Genomic DNA, 20,114 nt, shown 5'->3' with positions numbered 1-20,114 from the left:
AAAGTTAAATTAATTTCCATTCATCCAAGATAGCTAAGATACTGAAATTTTAAGTTAAACTAGTTTATTTTTTCTTTGAATGACTTTCTTTAATAACGTGTTAGGATGTGTTAATAGTCTTGGTGACATACACCCATTTCTTTGGCTGGTATGGTTTCTCAAAGCCAGGAACCATATCTGCTCACTCCATGTATCTTTGGTGACTGGCGGTTAATTTACATTTGCTATACAAATAAATTAGTGAATGAATAAAAAATGTAAACCAAAATTTACTTTAGGATTTTAAACTTAGAATCAAGAAAAATAATCATAAATTTTAAATAACTGCCATTTCTTCTATTAGAAGGTTTTTGATAGTGTTGGAATCTATAAATTAGGGGAAATAACAATAAAAATTAGGGGGAAAAAGGTCTTATATAAGCATTTTTACTTTCTTAAAAAGCAGTGTGCTGAAAACTATTTTTCAAGGTCTGTGACTGGGTACTGAATAAACGGTAGTCTGCTCTACTGACTGTGGAAGTCTTTATAAGGTGAAGCCCAACTTAAAGCATTGGTAATTCACAGTTCTTTGTATAGGGATGTATGGGATCCAGAAATACACCAATAAGAATGTCCAGAAGTATTATTTTATTTGGAAGTTTTTTAGTTTTTTATGAAACATGGCTTTGATGATTTACACGTGAGTCAGGATTAAACTAACTATAATACAGGCGTAGGCTCAAAAAAGTGCTTCAGAACCATGTTTGGAGTTTTGCCAAACCCTGTATGTTTGAAAAAAACATTTCACCCGACACCTGTAGGTATTCGCATGGCTTATCTAATCTGGGAGTTCCAAAAAGTATGTCAGTAAAAAACCTCTCTGTGTTTACTGGATTACTCTGGCCCCGCAATTTAAGAAGATTTTATTCATTTCAGGAAATATTTCCCAACGAAGCTATTGTGCTTTCATAGCTTGCCTCTTCACCCCGTTCCTTCGTGATCTGGAGAAGGTCTTACCCGTCACAAGGTGGGTTTTTGCGGTGTGGACACGTGCAGCACCGAGTCAGGGCTGTCTGCAGCCCGGTGTCATTGAGGACCAGCCCAGGTTTAGGCGGCCGTGCCCAGACCCGTGCTGGTCCCTGTGCTCCATGACATCCAACGATGACCCTTTCACGTGGTCATCCCGCTCCTGTGAGTCACCCCGGACAAACGACTGACCAGCTTTCCTTGCGGCAGACCCACGTGCTGAGGGGCAGTGACAGAGCCATCACCACATTCCCCAAACGTTCCCAAGGTCAGTAACGGAGGCCTGTGCCTGGGTGTGCAGCTACCACCGCTGAGGACACGCCTGCAGATGGTTTAGACCCCATGTCTGGCCTGCAGAAGCCATGGCCCGGCCGTCCCCAGAGCGTGTGACTGCACCTAGCTGTGTCCTCACTTCAACTCCGTGGTTCTTTGTTGTGACCTCTAGTATGTTCCTGCAGCAAGGGCCCCTCTCTTCTCTAGCTTATTCCACATCCATCTTTGCTAAAATATCTTTGACGCTAACTGACCAAAGCTCGCAGACAAATCATGGTAAATGTCTTCCAGATCTTGTTAAATAATCGACTGAGCGCCGAGTGCGTGTGTCTCCTGAGACGCAGTAGTTCCCATTAAGAGAGGAAGGAGGCCATGAGGGTCACGTCACATGACTAAATCTGCCTGTGGCTTTTCCCGCGTGTCCTCAGATTTGTTTAGGAGGAAAAGGGCTTGTTCAAACTAAGAAAGCTCTCATTTAAACTCTGAAGTGAATCTGTAACGCACCGGCGCTCCCAGTCCTTACCGGCCTTTGCTCTAACCGCGAGCCTCACGGAACCTGGCAGTACCGTTGTATTTCCAGGTCTCAAAATTAAAGTGGAAGTTTTGGTTCTATTACTAGAAACAAAATAATTTTCTTTACTGAACACATGGAATAAAATAGTAGTTTATTTCTAAATTGTCTTTATTTTTTGGCCAAAGAATCACCAACATAAAGTAAAAATGATTTATTTCATCATAGAACTTTGAAGATGAAGAATATTGTAAAACCTCAAAGAACTTTTGAAATACAGCTTCCTCGTCTCTCAGGACTTATGTAACCTCATTCTGGTTTCATTTCCTAAGATACCACTGAACTGTACTAAGACATTTTTCATGGATCTATATTTCCAAGTCCAAAACTTCCAACCAATCATTTTGCTTGCTTCAGTGTAAAAGCATGTTTTATTCTGCATAAAAAATCACAACTCAGTGTGACTTAATCAGTACTAAGTTATCAGAACACAAAAACCTAAATCCTATAAATGCATAGCAGTACATGGCAAACCTGCTTCTTATTTTCTAAAAATTGTATTATTCCTGTACACACTTTTTATTAATGTGCTTTTCTTTGTAACAGTTCTTAGTTTTAGTTGAGTTACCTAACCCTGATACTAAAAGTGTATGTTTGCTCCAAGATTGAGGAAAACAAAACCAAACAACTCCCACCCCTCCATTTCCCAAATATCTTGGATTTCGGGGGCCTCTGCCACGTTTTCTTCCCCTTACTTATCCCGTCACTACAAAGTGGGCTCACAGGGGCACGAATCTCATGTACCTCATTTGAGGATTTTGGTTCTATTACTTTCCCCTATAGCATATTCAACACATATATTTCTATTTTTTAATTTGAATTCAATTAATTAACATATAGTGCAGCATTCAGCGACCCATCCCATAAGCCTCAGTTGGTGTCCTACGATCAAGAGTCTCCTACGGTTCGTCTCGTGCTACCTTTCTGAATCAAAATAGGGAACAAGCCCTCCTCCAACCCAGTCCTCCTCCAACCCAGTCCTCCACACCGGGAAGCAGATGGAAGCTTCTGCCGTACACTGTGTGAGAGATTGTGCCACTGAGGAAAAGTGTCAAAGTGTGAGATCAGGGCTACCTTCTATTTTCTCCTCACTGCCTTTGTGTTCTTGTTTTGGTCAAAACCTAAGTGTTTCTGCTAGAATTATCCTTGCAAATTACTGTCTTTACTTTCAACGACCTCTTTAAGAAATATATACAGTACAAGGTTTTAAGTGACTACCCCCATTCTGGCCTATAATGTCCTTAACACTTTCAATACATGAAACAGTAAGAAAATTAAAATGTGAGGACCTCTTCCTAAATATCTGTTACTGATGTAAGAAACTCAAATATAAGGTTTTTTTTAAAAAAATAGTATCACTTGGGGCTTCCATAGTTTTCAGAACCGAGTCACTGACGGAGCATAGAGCTCCACAGGGTTTTGTTTGTTTGTCTGTCTGTCTGTCTGCTCCTCAGACTGTGGGCTCGCGGGTCGTCTGCATGAGAATCGCTATGAGAACGTCGCTGACCACGTTAGAAGTTGTAGGCCGCACAGCGGTCCCTCTGCATCAGGATCTTTGGGGGAGAACTGGGAATCTGGATTTTTAGGAAGACTTTAAGGAAATTCTTGGCCTGAAATTTTGGGGAGCACACCATGAATACCACAGCCTCATTGGACCATGCTAAAACCTGGACACATTCATATTCCTCTGTCTCTAGGTACTACCAGACTATTCTGGTTTTTTTTCAAAGATTTATTTACTTTTTTCTGTGAGAGAGAGGTGGGAAGGGGCAGAGGGCGAGGGAGAGAGAATCCTTAAGCAGATTCCCCGGTGAGTGCAGAGCCGAACACCGGGCTGGGTCCCAGGACCCTGAGATCATGACCTGAACTTTGCTTCATGGACTGAGCCAGCCAGGTGCCCCTGTCAGACTATTTCAAGGATAATTACTAAGGGGGCACCTGGCTGGCCCAGTTGGAGGAGCGTGTGACTCTTGATCTAGAAGTCATGAGTGCAAACCCCCCGTTGAAAACAGAGCTTACTACAGGAAAAAGCAAGCAAACAAAAAAACAAAACCCTATCAAATATGACTCAAGCAAAAGAGTCTGTCATGTTCCCAGGAACAATAAATGCTTCAGAACTCCCACAGCAAATAATTCGAAAATCTATTTTCTTTTATTTTTAAATTTATTTATTTGACAGACAGAGATCACAAGTAGGCAGAGAGGCAGGCAGAGAGAGAGGAGGAAGCAGGCTCCCGCTGAGCAGAGAGCCCAATGTGGGACTCGATCCCAGGACCCTGAGATCATGACCTGAGCCGAAGGCAGAGGCTTTAACCCACTGAGCCACCCAGGTGCCCCCGAAAATCTATTTTAAATCTGTTTTGAAATATATCCTTTAGGGCACTTGGGTGGCCCAGTTGGTTAGGGGACCGCCTTTGGCTCAGGTCATGATCCCAGAGTCCTGTAATGGAGCCCCGCATCGGGCTCTCTGCTCTGCGGGGGGCCTGCTTCTCCCTCTGCCTGCCGCTCCCCGCTTGTGCTCTCTCTCTGACAAATAAACAAATAATACTTAAAAAAATAAATTAATAAAATGTATCCTTTAATGTTGTAATTCCTTTTTTGTGTCTTTATTTATGCCACTAGATTGTGAGCGCAGTAAAAATAGGACGCACATTGTGTTGGCCTCTATAACTCCAAACCCTAGGCATAAAGAGAATAAATCAAAAGTGTGTTTGAATAAATTATGTACACAATGAATTTAATTAGGTTGAAGAAACTGGTGTTTGGGGGTGCTCTCAGCCCTATGAAGCACATTATAATTTCTGACACCTTAAAAGGGTCATTGACTGGATTCTACTCCAAGAAATTTGGATTCAGCTCATATTGATTGGGGTCTAGGGAGAACATTCTCTCCAAGTTTCTGAGTATGGAGCAGGAGTTCAGAATCAGTGGTGCAGACAGAAGAACTCTGTGGCAGCCGGAATCATCAGCCCCAAGTACTTCCATGCCCTAATCCCCAGATCCTGCAGTCTCAAGGTTAGGGACCATAAGCAGGAGGATTATGCTAGCTTACCATGAAGCATCCTGGTAGCCTAGACGCATCACCTGAGCCCTTCAAAGCAGGAGAGGAAGCTAAACAGTCAGCCATGGGGATGCAATGGAAGGAGAGGAAGCGGAAGGCCTATGGCGCGGTTGGCGGCTTGGCTGGAGAGCCCATGTCCAGAGACCGGGAAGAAGCCTCCAGGAGATAAAGGCGGCTCTCAGGTTAACAGCCGGCCGGGAAATCGGGACCCCAGCTCTACAACCTCAAGGAATTCAATTCTGTCAACAACCTGAATGGATCAGGAAGTACATTTTCTCCCAGAGCCTCCAGAAGAGAATTTCTTGATTTGGGCCTTGTAAGATTCGCAGCAGGAACACTAGCCAAGCCCACAGGACCCCTGACCTATGGAGCTGTGATGCAACACATGTGTGGCATTTATTATAATGCATCGGTGGCAATTTGTTACAGCCACACTGAACAACTTTACTCGGTCAGAAATTACATTTTCCCGTCACACGTAAGTGGTGACTTTCTGCTTCACAACTGGCTAGTCATCCTTCCTAACTTGAGAATACATTTTTCATGGTGCAAAGATCACATCTTGCAACTGCTCCTGAATTGTTAGGTGATTTTAAGAAAATCATTGCAACTCTTCTCCTGGGCTTACCCAACTAGAAAATCAGTACTTGATCTTCAGCTCCCTTTGCACGCTCCTGAGAGACGGTGCTGGAGTCAGAGACACCGCTTCTGGCGGGGAAGGAGCACACAGACAGTTCCAATGCTGCCAAGAACTTTTATCATCACTCGTCTTGCCAGGTTGTTTTAGTGTTCGATCATACGGTAGATGTGAAGAACTTATAGTAAACCCCCAGTGAGGAGTAGCTGTTGTTACTATCGTTATTATTCTGTGATTTCAATTAGTCATAGCAACGTCAATCTCATACTTCATATCCTATCCATGTCTTAGTGACTTGGCCAAGGGCGCACAGATGCTTCAGGCTGATCCCACGCTAAGAACGTAGATTTTCCGAATCTAAATCTAAAGCCCTTTGACCAAATTATATTGACTCAGAGAACTGAGTCATTTTTTGGACAATTAAGATTGAGAAAGTAGGGCAGAATACATTTCTGTTTCGCTTATCCAGTTATTTTGTCTAACCACGTTTCATTTCACTTTCATTTATCAAACTTTTTTTATGGTTTCTCATGCAATTTCTTTTGATTCTTTTTCTTAGTAAAGTTGGGATATTTTACTTTTTTAAAACTTACATGAGTAAACAGCTTCACAACTCAGATTTGCCATTCTGGTAAGGTGCCAAGAAAAAAATCACATGCATTTTAATTTAAGAAATGCTTCTGGAAATTCAATTAATCATCTTACCGTATTTTTTGAGCATCTACTTTCACCTACTTGTGTAGGAAGATGGAAGTGAATATAAGTTAAGATTCCTCAACAAAAATATTTATCAAGTTAGAGAATGGTGATCTTATATTTAAGGACTCATTCATAAGGATCTGAAGAGAGATGATTTCACCAACATTTAAAACAGGAAGTTAGTCCCAGGGCTCAGCCAGTATAAGCCATTCGGTGAGACTGAGGAAGTAACATACCTTCCCAGGTATCTCGTTTGTAAACTGAAAGAGTGGAATAAGATTATTTCAGCCTTGGGTAAGGGTTCAAACTTTATGTAAAAGGCAGGAGGAACAGTTTTGTTCAAACTAACCCAAATCCAAATATCCTCAAAACCAAGCCTTACTGACACTGTTTTTTTTCTGGCTCAGGACTTTCCCTAGGTCTCCTCCTTCTAACTGCCCAAAAGACTTTGAGTTTGAATCTAAGACATTGGAACATAGACCCATGATTTTTTCTTTTGCTACATGAGAATTCAGGAAAATGTATCTAGGCCAAAAGGATTACGTTTTGATTTCAGCTCTTCATATAATGCTTCTTTTTAGAGCTATTCTTACTTTTAAAAGGCTGTTTGGGGTAAGTCTAGCTCTCTCCTCTCCACTGCAGAAAACTGAAATTAGAAAAGCAAACGTACTTCTTCATAAGCCTCCTTGCCAGACTTCTTCAGAGTGGGGTCTGATTTTCATCTAAGCCAACGTGCACTCACTGTCATCAACACTACGACAGCCTCAATGCTCCTGGGGCTAGAAGCCAACTATTTACGAGTTTGGGATACATTGGGTTTTCATATCTTTTGCCTTTAACAGGAAATGACATAGATAAAAAAAATAATAATAATTAAATTATACAGCTCCAAAAATTACAGGACATGTTAAGGAATGATTCAACAATGCATAAACTCAACAAGGTAACCAATGAAATAGCAAGAAAGATTATTACAGTTAATTCATCAAAATCTTGTGAATGACTTAGTATATAAAAACACATCTAATAGTCAATTTTAAAAAGTCAATAAGAACCTCCAAAAACTATTTTATTTTGAAGAGACATCTGAGTTTAACTACAACTATTAAATTCCACGTGCTAAGAAAATATAAATATTGTCTACTGACCAATTTCCCTTTTCCACGGAGATAATAAAGTAAATAAAGTAACATCCACCTGATACTTAATAATTAGCCTAATAGAGGGACAACTGTGATAAGTAGAGGCAGGAGTTTTACTGGTTACAAATTCTGATTTGAAAACCCAACCCAACCTCACACTTTCACGTTAAACAACTTCTGTAAGAATAGCTTTCTCACTAGCAAAACAGCTGCAATAGCAGAGGCTATTGTGAAAATAAAATGAGATAAAGTACACAGACCTTTTAGAACTTAGTAAAGTTAGATATTATTATTATTACTATTATTATTGTATCACATTAAAACTTTGAGAAACATAACCAAGATTATACATGTTTTTGAGTTATTTGCCACAATTTCTATAGCATCATAAATGAAAATTTACCCTATATTTCAAGGGGTGGTCATATGCATTGTGAGTTTATCTTCTTTAGATATAATATGCTCAGTTTTATTCTGTCATCTACGTCAGTTATGAAAATATCAAATAAAGTGAACGGTTACAAGAATATTCCCAAATATGAAGTCCATTTAGTGAACATAACTGCGTATTTCCCAACATTGAACTTACATAAACTAAAGATCTAGCAAATTGTTTGTCTACATTTTAATCAAATATTTACATCTTAAAGAATATAACATGCTAATCCAATTAAAAACAAGTAATAAAATCTCCCAAATTTGAGATTAATTTTAGGTTGACTATAATAGCATTTGCTAATACCGTATCGGAACAAAAAAAAAAATATCGACTCTGTGCTTACTTGCTTATCTAACGAACATTCCAGGTTGAATAGCTGAAGAGCCATTAAAGACAGATAAAATTGTGATTAAATTTGGGACCTCATTTTACACTCTGAAGTACGTACTCTTGGGAATAATTTTCCCATTGTGGGCATGATTAGCCATTTTCCGGTGATTTTGGTCACCTTCTTTTTATTTGAAAGAGGCAAGTGGCCAAATCTCACCCAATTAGTAAAAGGTGGGAGGGAGACTGAAAAACAGCTCGGCACTTGACGGAAACGCTCCCTCCAGGAGGTCTAGTACGGAAAGAATTGCTGCTCAGAGAGCACAGAAACAGAACATATCTTTCCAGCTCTTTGGCTATGAGCTTTACACCTATTTCCCTTTCACAAAGTCAGGAGTCAAATTCTATGTGAAAACATGTTTTCTTCCAAAGGCAATAAAATCAGAAAACATATAATTCTCCTGGAATTTTAATTTAACAGAATAGCTCATCATCAACACTGTATTTCTATTATTTGGGGCTTTCAATTTTTCTTAAAAAATCAAATTTATACGGTACCTCCTAGCACATCTCAGCATTTGGGAAGCACAAGAACTCTGTGATACTGTTGATCAGCATAATTTCTTTTTTTCCTGATAAAATGAACCCCTCTTTCCAGCAGAGAATCCATTCCCTGTGGTTCGAGTGAGTCTGTCGTCCTGGTCCCAGAGGTAGGAAGTCACTGAAACCTGGTCAGATTAGCACAGTCCTCTGGTTTGGGTTTGTTTGGGCGTGGAGGCATGGTCAAGCTACATCATTAGTATTCTCTCTAGGACTTTTCTATTAGTGTTATCAGGGAAGACTTCCTTTTCCTGGGAGTTGCAAAGCAAGTAGGAGAAGGTATATCCTAATGCATCCTTCCAACCAATATATATATATATATATATATATTTTTTTTTTTTTAAATAAGAAGCCAGTCAGAGCTAGAGACTGGTGGAGAATCTGAGGACATTATTAGAGCCTTTGAATCTGGCCACACCCAAAATAGCTATAATAATGTACTTCCTCATCAATGTAGCCAGAAAGTTATATTTTATGTCTAAACAGGATTGACTTGGAATTTTGTCTCCAAAACATTTTCAACATTTTTAGAAATTCTGGTGTGGTGGAGAGATCAAGAAGAAGATTCCATTTTGCATTTTGCCTAACTTACTGAGCCCGAATATTCTCAGGTTAGTGACGTTGCTAGGCCTCTGTTTCCTGTGAGATGACTTAAGTGAGATGACTTAAAACTCTCTCCACTGTAATCTAAATATCTACAGATTATTTTCCTTTTCACCAAAGCAAGACATTGTTATTCATTCCCAAAGCATATCAGAAGCCCATCCAATAGGAGTTCAGAAGCTTTTCTCCCCAAAGTATATCTATGAAGTGATTCCTTTTTATAAAATCTGAAATAGACTTTGCAGTATATGCTCTTGGATAGTCCATAACTAGTATGTGCTTACAGCAAGATATTTATAGCTAGCTCAACAAATAATGGGACCCCTGGATGGCTCAGTCAGTTAAGTGTCTGCCTGGAGCAGGTCCTGGGATCAAGTCCACACTGGGCTCCTTGCTCAGGGAGGACCTTCTCCTCCCACAGCCTGCTGCTTCCCCTGCTTGTGCTCTTGCTTTCTCTCCGACAAATAGATAAATGAAAATATTTATTAAAAATTAGAGAGAGGGTGCCTGGGTGGCTCAGTGGGTTAAGCCTCTGCCTTCGGCTCAGGTCATGATCTCAGCGTCCTGGGATCGAGTCCCGCGCATCGGGCTCTCTGCTCAGCAGGGAGCCTTCTTCTCCCTCTCTCTCTCTCTCTGCCTGTCTATTTGTGATCTCTCTCTGTAAAATAAATAAATAGAATTTTTTAAAAAATAAATAAATAAATAAAAATTAGAGAGAAATGCAGCTCTTATATGACAATGTATGAATACATTTTTGTGACCTTGGGTTAGGCAATGTGTTTTTAGATATGATACCAAAAGCACAAATAACAAAAAAATAGATGTTCGACTACATCAATATTAGAAACTTTTGTGAAGAAATGATAGCATCAAGAAAATGAAGCAACAAATCACAGGAGAAAAGATTTAAAAGTCACATATTTGATAAAGGATTTATATCTAGAATATATGAAGAACTTTAATTATTCAATAATGAAAAGAAGAACAATGCAATTAAAAAATGGGCAAAGGGAGAATTAATTAATTAATTAATTAATTAAAAACAAAAAATGGGCAAAGGACCTGAAAAGACATTTCTCTGCATAAGATACACATACGGCCAAGTCTATGGAAAACATGTTCAACATCGTTAGTTATTGGGAAGTGCACTTCAAAACCATAGTGTTACCACTTCTGACCCACTAGGATCAATGTACTTAGACTTGTAAGTGTAGGAAAGATATAGAGAAATTGTAACTTTACTTTGCTGGTGGGAGTGAAAAATGATGTAGTCACTTTGGAAAACAGTTGAACAGTTCTTCAAAACGTTAACCATAGAATTGCCATAGGACCCTGAAATTACACATATACACAAAGGTATATATGTATATCTATGTACGACAGAAATGAAAACGTATGTCCAAAAAACCTTGTATGTGAATATTCATAGCAACATTAATTTCAATAGCTGTAAAGTGGTAACAACTAAATGTCCATGAATTAATGGATGGATAAACAAAATATGATATATTCATACTACAGATATTATTTGGCAATAAAAAGAAGGGAGTATTAACTCTATTTTACATGTTTACAACTGTCTTATTTATAAGGAAAAGTACATTTTCCTTGAAATTGGCTTTTGGAAACTACTTCCCAGCTCACACACAAAAAACATTGTATTTCTTTTGAGATAAAAATTTTAGCTTATAAAAATTAACCAACATACATAATTGAGGCAAAAGCTATTGTGATAGACTTAGAAAATATTCCTTAGATTTAAAGAATTTATAATTGTTTATTTCTTTCTCCTGTTAGTAACTTCTTTTATTTACATTTCTACAGTCTTATTTTATTTTTCTTACAGGGGTGGGAGACTGACAATTTATATACAGAAAATTTGTCGATACTTGATTCCACTTGTGACCTATTTAATTTGTGTTATTACAAACACTAACAAAGAGACTACAAATGGGAGTGTTAGCAAGGAAAAATAGGGAACTTTAGTATGTTCTTAGAAATCAACCCAAGTCAGAAAACTCGCACCCCACTGCCTCCCTTCTGTGAAGTCGTTCCTCAGTGAAGGAAGCGAGGAAGGAGCGCGGGCGAGACGGGTCGTGCGTCTCAGGTAAATGCACATGTTGTCTGAAGTTAGCCACATGCCCGTTACCTTTGTAAAGGAGCAAACAGTGTGGAGCCAGCGTCCACTCATTGACCTGAGAGGGCGAGGGAGCTTGCAGGGAGCGAGGCAGGGGCGAGGGAGACGGACAGCAGGCCCCACGCTGGGCCGGAGCCGGACGGGGCCTGGGTCCCAGGACGCCGGGTCAGGACCTGAGCCGAGGTCGGACACTTAACAGCCGAGCCCCCGGGCGCCCTGGCCAGGCCGGAGGTCGTTTCTTTACAGGATCTCTATTTCTTTCAACATGAAACATTCCCTCTTCGTGTTTTTGAACACATTCATTCACGTGTTCGTTCATCCAAACCGCCATTTGGAACCCAAGATTTTCCAAAAGCAATGCTAAGTGCTGGGGACCCAGAAATGATGCAGTTTTGGCTCTGAGAGTTGGTTAAAACCTTGTAGAGAAGAAAGGCATGAACAAGTACGGATAATGCAGTGTCCTCGGTCATCAATAAATATTTTTAGTGTTGATCTGATGAGTGATGCATCTTACATGGGAGTGGCTGGTGCGTGTGTCTCACAGCCGTGTGGAAAGAGCAAGAGCGACACAGAGACCAGGACGCTCCAGTGGAGGTTCTACAATCAGCACTTGATGCTCCGGGTGCGTGCGAGACGCAGGTACAGAGAGATGAGGCTTTCCGGGGAGGCAAGTCAGAGACGGCATTTTCTACCACACTGAGGAGTTTTTGTTTAATGTTCTAGGCTAGAGATTTCCACCTAGAAAAATCTAGATTTGATGTTCTGGTTTTCAAGATTTCATCAGGAAAAAAGTCCGCTTTGATGTGCTGTGGCTGTGATTCGCAGCGATAAGCCTGAGTCTGGCCTCAGTGAGAGGCTCTGACCCATCAGTGACGCCGGCCACACGCACCACCCTAAGGAGCAACAAGTATCCCAAAGACCTGTTAACGCTGCTACAAAAAAAATACTAATAGTAGTAGTAGTAGAGCACTATGATGAGTTTTTCATCTGAGAAAACAGGAGGATTGGGCGCCAGGGCGGCTCTGTGGGTTAAGGGACTGCCTTCAGCTCAGGTCATGATCTCAGGGTCCCGGGATCGAGCCCCGCATGGGGCTGTCTGCTCAGCAGGGAGCCTGCTTCTCCCTCCACTGCTCCCCCGCTTTTGCTCTCTCTCCATCAAATAAATAAATAAAATCTTGAAAGAAGGAAAGAAGGAAGCAGGAGGGTGAACTCAAAGACGGCAACAAGATAGCTGTGGAGAGATTAGAGCGCTGTAGTGCCTCCCAAGTAAGGGAGGCGAGAAAATCATCATGAAGCCCAGAACCAAGAGTAAGGATGATGGGGACAGGAAGGGGCATTTAGCAGAGACATGAAGAATACTCAACTGGAAGAGACTTTCAGGAGTGTAAGAAACCTGAGCAGATTCCCCAGATTCTACCGTGAACATCTGCATAAGGTCCAACCACTAAGACGGGGGGACAGCAGAGGAAGAGGTTAGGGTTAGGACAGTACCTGAGTACAGACCCGACCTTCTGAAGAAGAAAGGGCCTGGGAGTTTGTGCAGACGATTCTGGAACCCCACGAAGGGAGGACACTGAGACGGAAAGTTCACTCCCATCGGCACAGAGGAGGACAGTGGCCGGCCGGACCGTCCAGAAGGGCTGTGGCAGGGAAGGGAGCACTCGGGGCACCCGAGCTGGTGTGTGAGAGCACCAGGAGCGGTTTCCAAACGCCCGTGTGCACAGAGCTCGGTGTCTGGACGTGCTGACCGAGCACGGAGGCAGAGTTCTAGGGACAAGGGACTCGGAAACAGGGCATGGGTCCGGCACGAGCAGGGTCTGTGTGAGGGCAGGTGCCGGCCTGCAGGACTCGAGATTCTCGGGGGAATTAAGGGTGGAAACCGGCTGAGTCACTGGGACCTTTGCAGGGCGCAGACTCTCAGGATGGGCTCCAGGCCTGCCGCCGTCTTGCACATACCGAGCACGGCTTATTTTTAATTATTTACTCCTGTGACTAAGTCTGGGTTGTAATTTAAAAATAGCTTTTCCAGCACAAAAGCAGTGGCACAGGAAGGCGCTGGCTGCTGAGCTGAGCTTAGTGAGCACCGCGGCTTGGGAAGAGCATCCCCGGAGGACAGAGGCAGGTCGGCTTCAGGGAGTCGAACTTCGTGGGGCTATTATCAGCTCCACTGTATGTTTTTTCCTGTTTCACAAACATGTTCCCAAAAGACTTTTAAAATAGCTTTCTTTCCTGCTAAATTGTTGTGTCAGGCACTTTTTCTGAACTTCAGCCTTCACTGGGCCAGGATGTGTTAAAGGAAAAAACGCCTTGTCACACTTGACGTGGTGCAGGAGGCCTTCCCTGCCGGAGTGAAAGGCTTTCGTAACCTGACCGCCTGTCCCACCGCCTCCGAGGACAACGCGGTTCCTGAAAATGCAAAATACCTAAGAAACGAGATGATTTCCCGAAAAACTCAAGACTACACTAGGGTTTTTTTCCTAATAAAGAGAAAAAAATAATCACTGTAGAGAATTAATGTTTTTTCTTTAACAAAAGTTAGGATAACCTAAAATAAAACCTATTCATCATATGGAATGGTCCCCAGGTACCTAATACATTGATCTTGTATTTTTTTTCTTTTTTCTTTTCTTTTTTTTTTTTTTTTTTTTGGAGGAAAAGAAAAGCTCCAGCGCGTCCTGAGGTCTACGTGGTCACTTCACATGAATCTTTCTGCCCTGCTGGGGCGGCTTGCAACTTGGGCAGTAGGACTACATGTGCTTGTCTCCCTCGTGAGCGGTTTCCCCACCAGCAGTCTTTCTGAGCAGTGATAACCCTGGTCATCTCGGAGGGAAGAGAAGGTGATGACCAAAGTCAGCACAAGATAAAAGCAGCTCAAGGCCCGTCATGATAGAGACGGTGCGAGGGAAGCTCTCACGTGTCCTTCTGGGGCAAGCCCATCCGCCTCACTGAACAGGCTGCTTTCGGCAGTAGATAACAGCAGTTACAAACAAACAAGCAAATAACAGTAGGGACTTGAATGGGGGGGGTGGGAAAAGACAGGAAAACAGTAGAAAGTGGAGGGCAGAGGGCACAGGTCTTCCCACCTCTGGTTTTGGATTCGAGCTGCCGTATCTATGAATGAGGAAAGTAGGCAGAAATCGTGACCTGAGCCAAGCGGACGCTTAACTGACTGAACCACTCCGGCGCCTTCTCCCTGGTGTCTTGAGCTCTCAGACGGACACAATGACACACTCGCACCATCACCTGTCGCGTTCGGGGACCTGACAAGTACTTAAGAAGTATCTCTCTCCCCTGCGTAGAGTGGGAGCGCCTGGGTTTGCTTTAATTGGTCCCAGTGACAGGATTTGTAATTTTAAGTAAAATTAAATGTCAACCCAGTCTTTGCAGAAGGACTTTATCAGCCGTCCTAGGCATGGGATCACCACACTCAAGGGAGTGTGGACAAAGGCACTGCTTCCAAAAACACTTACCCTCTTACCGAAACTATTTCGCTCAGGCACGTAACACTGCCAACCCTTACTCTGTCAGGAGGTGCCTTTTCCTACATATATTAGGACCTTCCTCTAAAAATGGTAATAAATACCTGTGGTTAAACCTCTCAGATCATTTCTTTAGATCCCCAGGACACCACTGTTAAGAAGTGAAGTCTTTTTTTTTTTTTAAAGATTTTATTTATTTATTTGACAGACAGAGATCACAAGTAGGCAGCGAGGCAGGCAGAGAGAGAGGAGGAAGCCGACTCCCCGCAGAGCAGAGAGCCCGATGCGGGACTCGACCGACCTTAAGAACTCTGAGCTTCTCCCCCGTGACGCCTCCACCACATGCTTTACATGTGAATGCCTTTAATTGACTCGGTTTACCAAACAAGGACGGGTAATAGCCCTCAGATTCCTGGGAAAATGTTTTAAACATCAAAGCTTTTCCCCTTTCACTGGATCAGCTTTTCAAACTCCCTTGCTCTGATTCAGGAATTTATCTTAGTTAAGATCAGGATTTTCCTCTGGACCAATCCCGAAGATACTCTTGTGATCTAAGCGAGCGTGAGAGTAGAAGAGGGAAGGATGGGTGGAGAGAGCAAGGCTGGGAGGTTAATCCAGAAGGGAAGGAACAGGCCAAAAAAAAAAAATAATAATAATAAAGCAACAAAAGACAGGGAGAAAAGCTTCAGCATCAAATAGGCATGATACATATCAGAATTCCAAACTTCGGAGCTGGAAACCTCCGCGCTGTTTTCCTTGACAACTATCATACGTGATTATCGTCAGTTATATCTAAGTCTTGGAAGGCAGTTGCTCCATATGATGACTCTCTACCTATATTTGTTGAATTTTTACAAGTTAAATAAATTGTATCTGCCCTTCCCGTGAGAGGCAGCAGGAAGGTGCTCTAGGACCGCATTGTGACTTGCCGCACGGGTGTTCACACACCTACAGGACAAAAGCAGGTTTGGAGCAGACTGTTTCAAGCAAATAAGAAATTATTCTTCCTTCAGCAGTTCTGATACAAAACTACACAAAGTAATTGCCATTAGCTTTATCATGAAATAATCTTTTTTTATTAAAGGAATAACTTGTGTGCTGAGACACATAAAAAAAACTTTGATTTGTGTCTCAGTGCCTGCAAAGTACCAGAGGACCATCCACTCTGCTTTGTTCACTTTCTATCTTGGGAGACTGAGAGACATTATTTTCTCAGAGTTGGTCATTGATTAAGTTTGTATTTTGTTGAACTCTGATGCAGACTGATACTATGTATCTATCCAACTCAGGCAACTTCTTTTACCCCATAACCTTGATCTATACAAAAAATAGGGATAATGATATTATACCCTACTTAGAGTTGATGCATCATATGAAAAAAGTGCATGTAGTGAGTTTAGAACACTTGATGACACATTAGTTAGCACTTAATAATGTTAGTTATTATTTTGGATCATTTGAATGCAGAACTACCATTATCATTGTTGGGTCGGCGGCGGGGGGTGCAGGAGGAACAACCGACTGGCCGCTGCGCCCCTCTTCCCGGCCGCCTCCTCCTCTCCCCACGCCTCTCCCACCAGAAGGACGGATGCGAGGACCCGGCCCCCAAGTAACCAGATACCTGTGCAGGGAACAGAACATCAGGACCCCCGCCCTCCAGCCACCAAACACGCTACCACATACACTTGTGAACCCCAATACCTTACCTTACATGGCTGCGGACCTCTGCCCTGTCTGAGCCCAAATGAAAGACCCACCGACCCCCTCCGGCCCGACTTCCCCGGAGTGGCGGACCTCGCCTGAGAGCCCCTAATAAGCCTTGCCTTGGCCTGCCTGGCCTCGTGTGTCTCCCTGTAAAACCTTCATTAGCTGTCGCCTAGCAGGAGGAACAGAAAGCTAATTTGGGACATCAGTAAGCAAATATTTTATTTATACAAAAACTTCACTTTTGGGAGGAACTTTTATTTCCCAGCAAGTTTTATCAGAGTGTGAGAATGGGTAAGTTGTATAATTGTAGTTGCCTAAGAAAGCCAATTAGCGTATTTTATCCAACAAAGTTTTTTAATTCCTCAGTATTTGTCAACAATATTTCATTTGTAAATATAAAAGTTACTTCAAATAAAGAAGTTACAAGTAGATGACCACATTTTAAACTCACTGCGCACATATGAATGTCATAATGGACTCATTTAAATTCACCTTTTTAAAGAAAGGTCATAATTATTAGCTGCAAAATCTGTAAGGGGTTGAAAACATGATCTTTCTTTTATCATAATAGAAAAGATCATACCTAAAATCGAAGTACCTCTGTGAATCCTGGCTAAAAATAGCAACTGACTGGCAACCTCTGCACTCCGGGCGGGCTGCTGTCTATAAGCCCACACACACGGAAAGCACAAAAATTGAAGAAAAACCCATGGAAACACTGACATTTAAGACAGGATATTCCAGGACTATGGAGGCATTTCTAATTAACATAGAACAGGATTAGAAGCAATCAGGGCCTGCCCAACTGACACAAGGTTGATAAACACATCGTCCCCAGACTCTTGTCTTTTCGGAGGCTCATAGGATTAGGAGTTGTGCCTATCAGGAAATTAATAAGTATTGGTGGCTTACTTTTTTTAAAGAAGTGAGAGAAATGGGTCTAATCTTTCTGCACCTCCTGTCCCCACGCCCCTCGCCCCCACCCTGCTTCCATTTATTCTGGAATCCCACACTCCGGAAGATCAGGCACATTTTGTTTGCTGATTGACTCGGCTAGGAGCAGACGCTGGTGTTGTCAGCATCTCCGTGGTTAAGAGTGGATCTAAGAAACCAAGCCCCGTAGGGAAGGAAGGAGGAGCAAGACCCCCAGCAGCGATACGCTGAAGCTCCCGGAGAAGGGGTTTCATGCATTCTGCTGGTCGAAGTATACGGGCTCTAGGTGATGGGATAGGGGACAGACACAGGGATGAGACAAGTCTACATTAGAAAAGTCTAGATCACTGTTTAGAGAAATGCTTCCTTAGTGTTGGGAAATTGGCTAAAATCAGTAATTATATGCTTGCCTTTGAATTTCTAGCCAGAAAAGAGGTTTTTGGGAACCCCTAGAGACCAGTGAACATAGCCAAGGTCATTTCTCAAAATGTGGAGGTCGGCAAGCAGGTCTGTCTTCAGGCTGTATTTAGCAAACAAAATAAAGTGAATTTGTTCTATAAAGGGGCATGCTTGAAAAATATTGAAGAATTAGGGCAGGAATTGAAGAATTAGGGAAAGAGAAATCTTTTTTGAAGAATCTGAGGTTGAATATAGATCCGAAAAGTATGTTTACTAAATAGAGAAAATTTTTCACAAACCATTAATACTGTCTCCGGGAGGAAACTAGTAGTATCTCTGATATCAACTTGACATTGTCATAAAAGTGTTTTTAGTTATATATAGTTCATGAAATATTTGGCTGAACAACTCTTTTTGAAGTATTGATATGTAAGAAGTTCTCACACAACAGTTTAAATTGAGGAGTTACTGGTAGATAGAAGACGTGATGACTATTTTCTACTCAGGGATTCAACTGCGTTATTATCTGGGATAACTTTAAATTTTTAAAGTAATTATTACTTATTTACATCTACTCCTTTGAAATAATTCTTAGAAATTGTTGGCATTAGGGACTAAATTCTTTCTTCCAAAAACTTACATGTTGAAGCCTTACCCCACAATGTGACTGTATCTGGAGACAGTTCCTAAGGAGGTAATTAAGATGAAATGAGGTCCTAAGTGTGGAACTGGGAGAAACATCAGGGTTGCACACACAGAGGAAAGGCCCTGCGAGGACACAGTCGGAAGCTGGAGATCTGCCAGCCCCGAAGGGAGGCCTAAAGAGAAACTGAACCAGCCAACACCTTGATCTCGAGCTCCCAGCATCCAGAAATGTGAGAAAATCAATTTAATCGTGTAAGTCTCCCAGCCTGTGATTTTTTTTTATAGCAGCTCTAGCAGACTAATACAGTTAGGTTTTAGTCCATTCTCAGAACATGAATCTAAAGTGAAACTGAGAGAAAAATTTCCAAGAACTTTATAAATGGTCTGAGTACAAATTATCTCCTTTTAAACACTTTCTTATTGATGAATAGGTCACTTCATTTACTCAAAATTTAGAACAAAGAAATATATTTCAATTTGCAAAAGAACAATTTGTGTTAACTAAAGAAAATACTGTATGTGATGTTAAATTAAAATGCATTAAAAAGGCCTTCCAGGGGTACCTGGGTGGCTCAGTCACCCAGCATTTGCCTTTGGCTTAGGTCATGATCGCGGGGTCCTGGGTTCGAGTCTCATGTAGGAATCCCTCTCATCAGGGAGCCGGCTCCTCCCTCTCCCACTCCCCCTGCTTGTGTTCCCTCTCTCGCTGTCTCTCTCTCTGTCAAATAAATAAGTAAAATAATTAAGGGGAAAAAGAAAAGGCCTTCCTTAGATTATTTTAACTAGTGGCATAAATCTATCTCTAAAAGATCTATGGTATCTGCCTGAAGGCATTGGAAAGATGAATAGTATAATATCAAGCCATTAAATGTAGCAGTTTAAAAAATGCTCTGATTAATAGCTGAGTTCTGGAGTCACATGCTCACCTTTTTGGAAGCAGAGACTGACTCAAATACCAACCTACCCTCTGTTTGCTCTACTAATCATCGAACCTTCAGTTGTGATTCCAAAATCTATAAAATGTTATAGATGCTAACATTCCTAAGAGAGCTTTCAGAATGAAACCACTGAAAATAATTTTCATGGAGTGGTTGAAGTTAATCAAATCTGTTATTTCATGTTTTTAAAAGATCCTATCTTTCCAAGATAGGGAATATAAGATACAAATCTGTCTTTTGTATTAAGATCAGCTTGATTAAAAGAATCATTGATTTTTTTTTTAACATTTTATTTACTTGAGAGAGAGCAAGAGAGATTGAGAGAATGAGTCTCGGAAGGCGTAGTAGACCACCCGCAGGGAGCCTACCCTGGGGCTCTAGCCCAGGACCCTGGATCATGACCTGAGCTGAAGGCAAACACTTAACCGACTGAGCCACCCAGGCTTCCTAAAAGAAACATTTATTTATTTATTTATTTATGAAGATATATTTTTTTAAATTTATTTATTTGAGAGACGG

General features: G+C 41.6%; 1 protein-coding gene across 2 annotated transcripts in view; it reads right to left on the bottom strand.

Moving 5' to 3' along the window:
- Positions 1 to 20,114, bottom strand: part of CALCRL (calcitonin receptor like receptor) — an 86,749-nt gene that overhangs the window by 35,158 nt on the left and 31,477 nt on the right. The window lies entirely within an intron of this gene.

This window comes from Mustela nivalis (genome assembly GCF_964662115.1).
Source record: "Mustela nivalis genome assembly, chromosome: 11".
NCBI lineage: Eukaryota > Metazoa > Chordata > Mammalia > Carnivora > Mustelidae > Mustela > Mustela nivalis.
The sequence above is the reverse complement of the archived record's forward strand: the minus strand, read 5'-3'. Positions and strand labels throughout refer to the sequence as shown.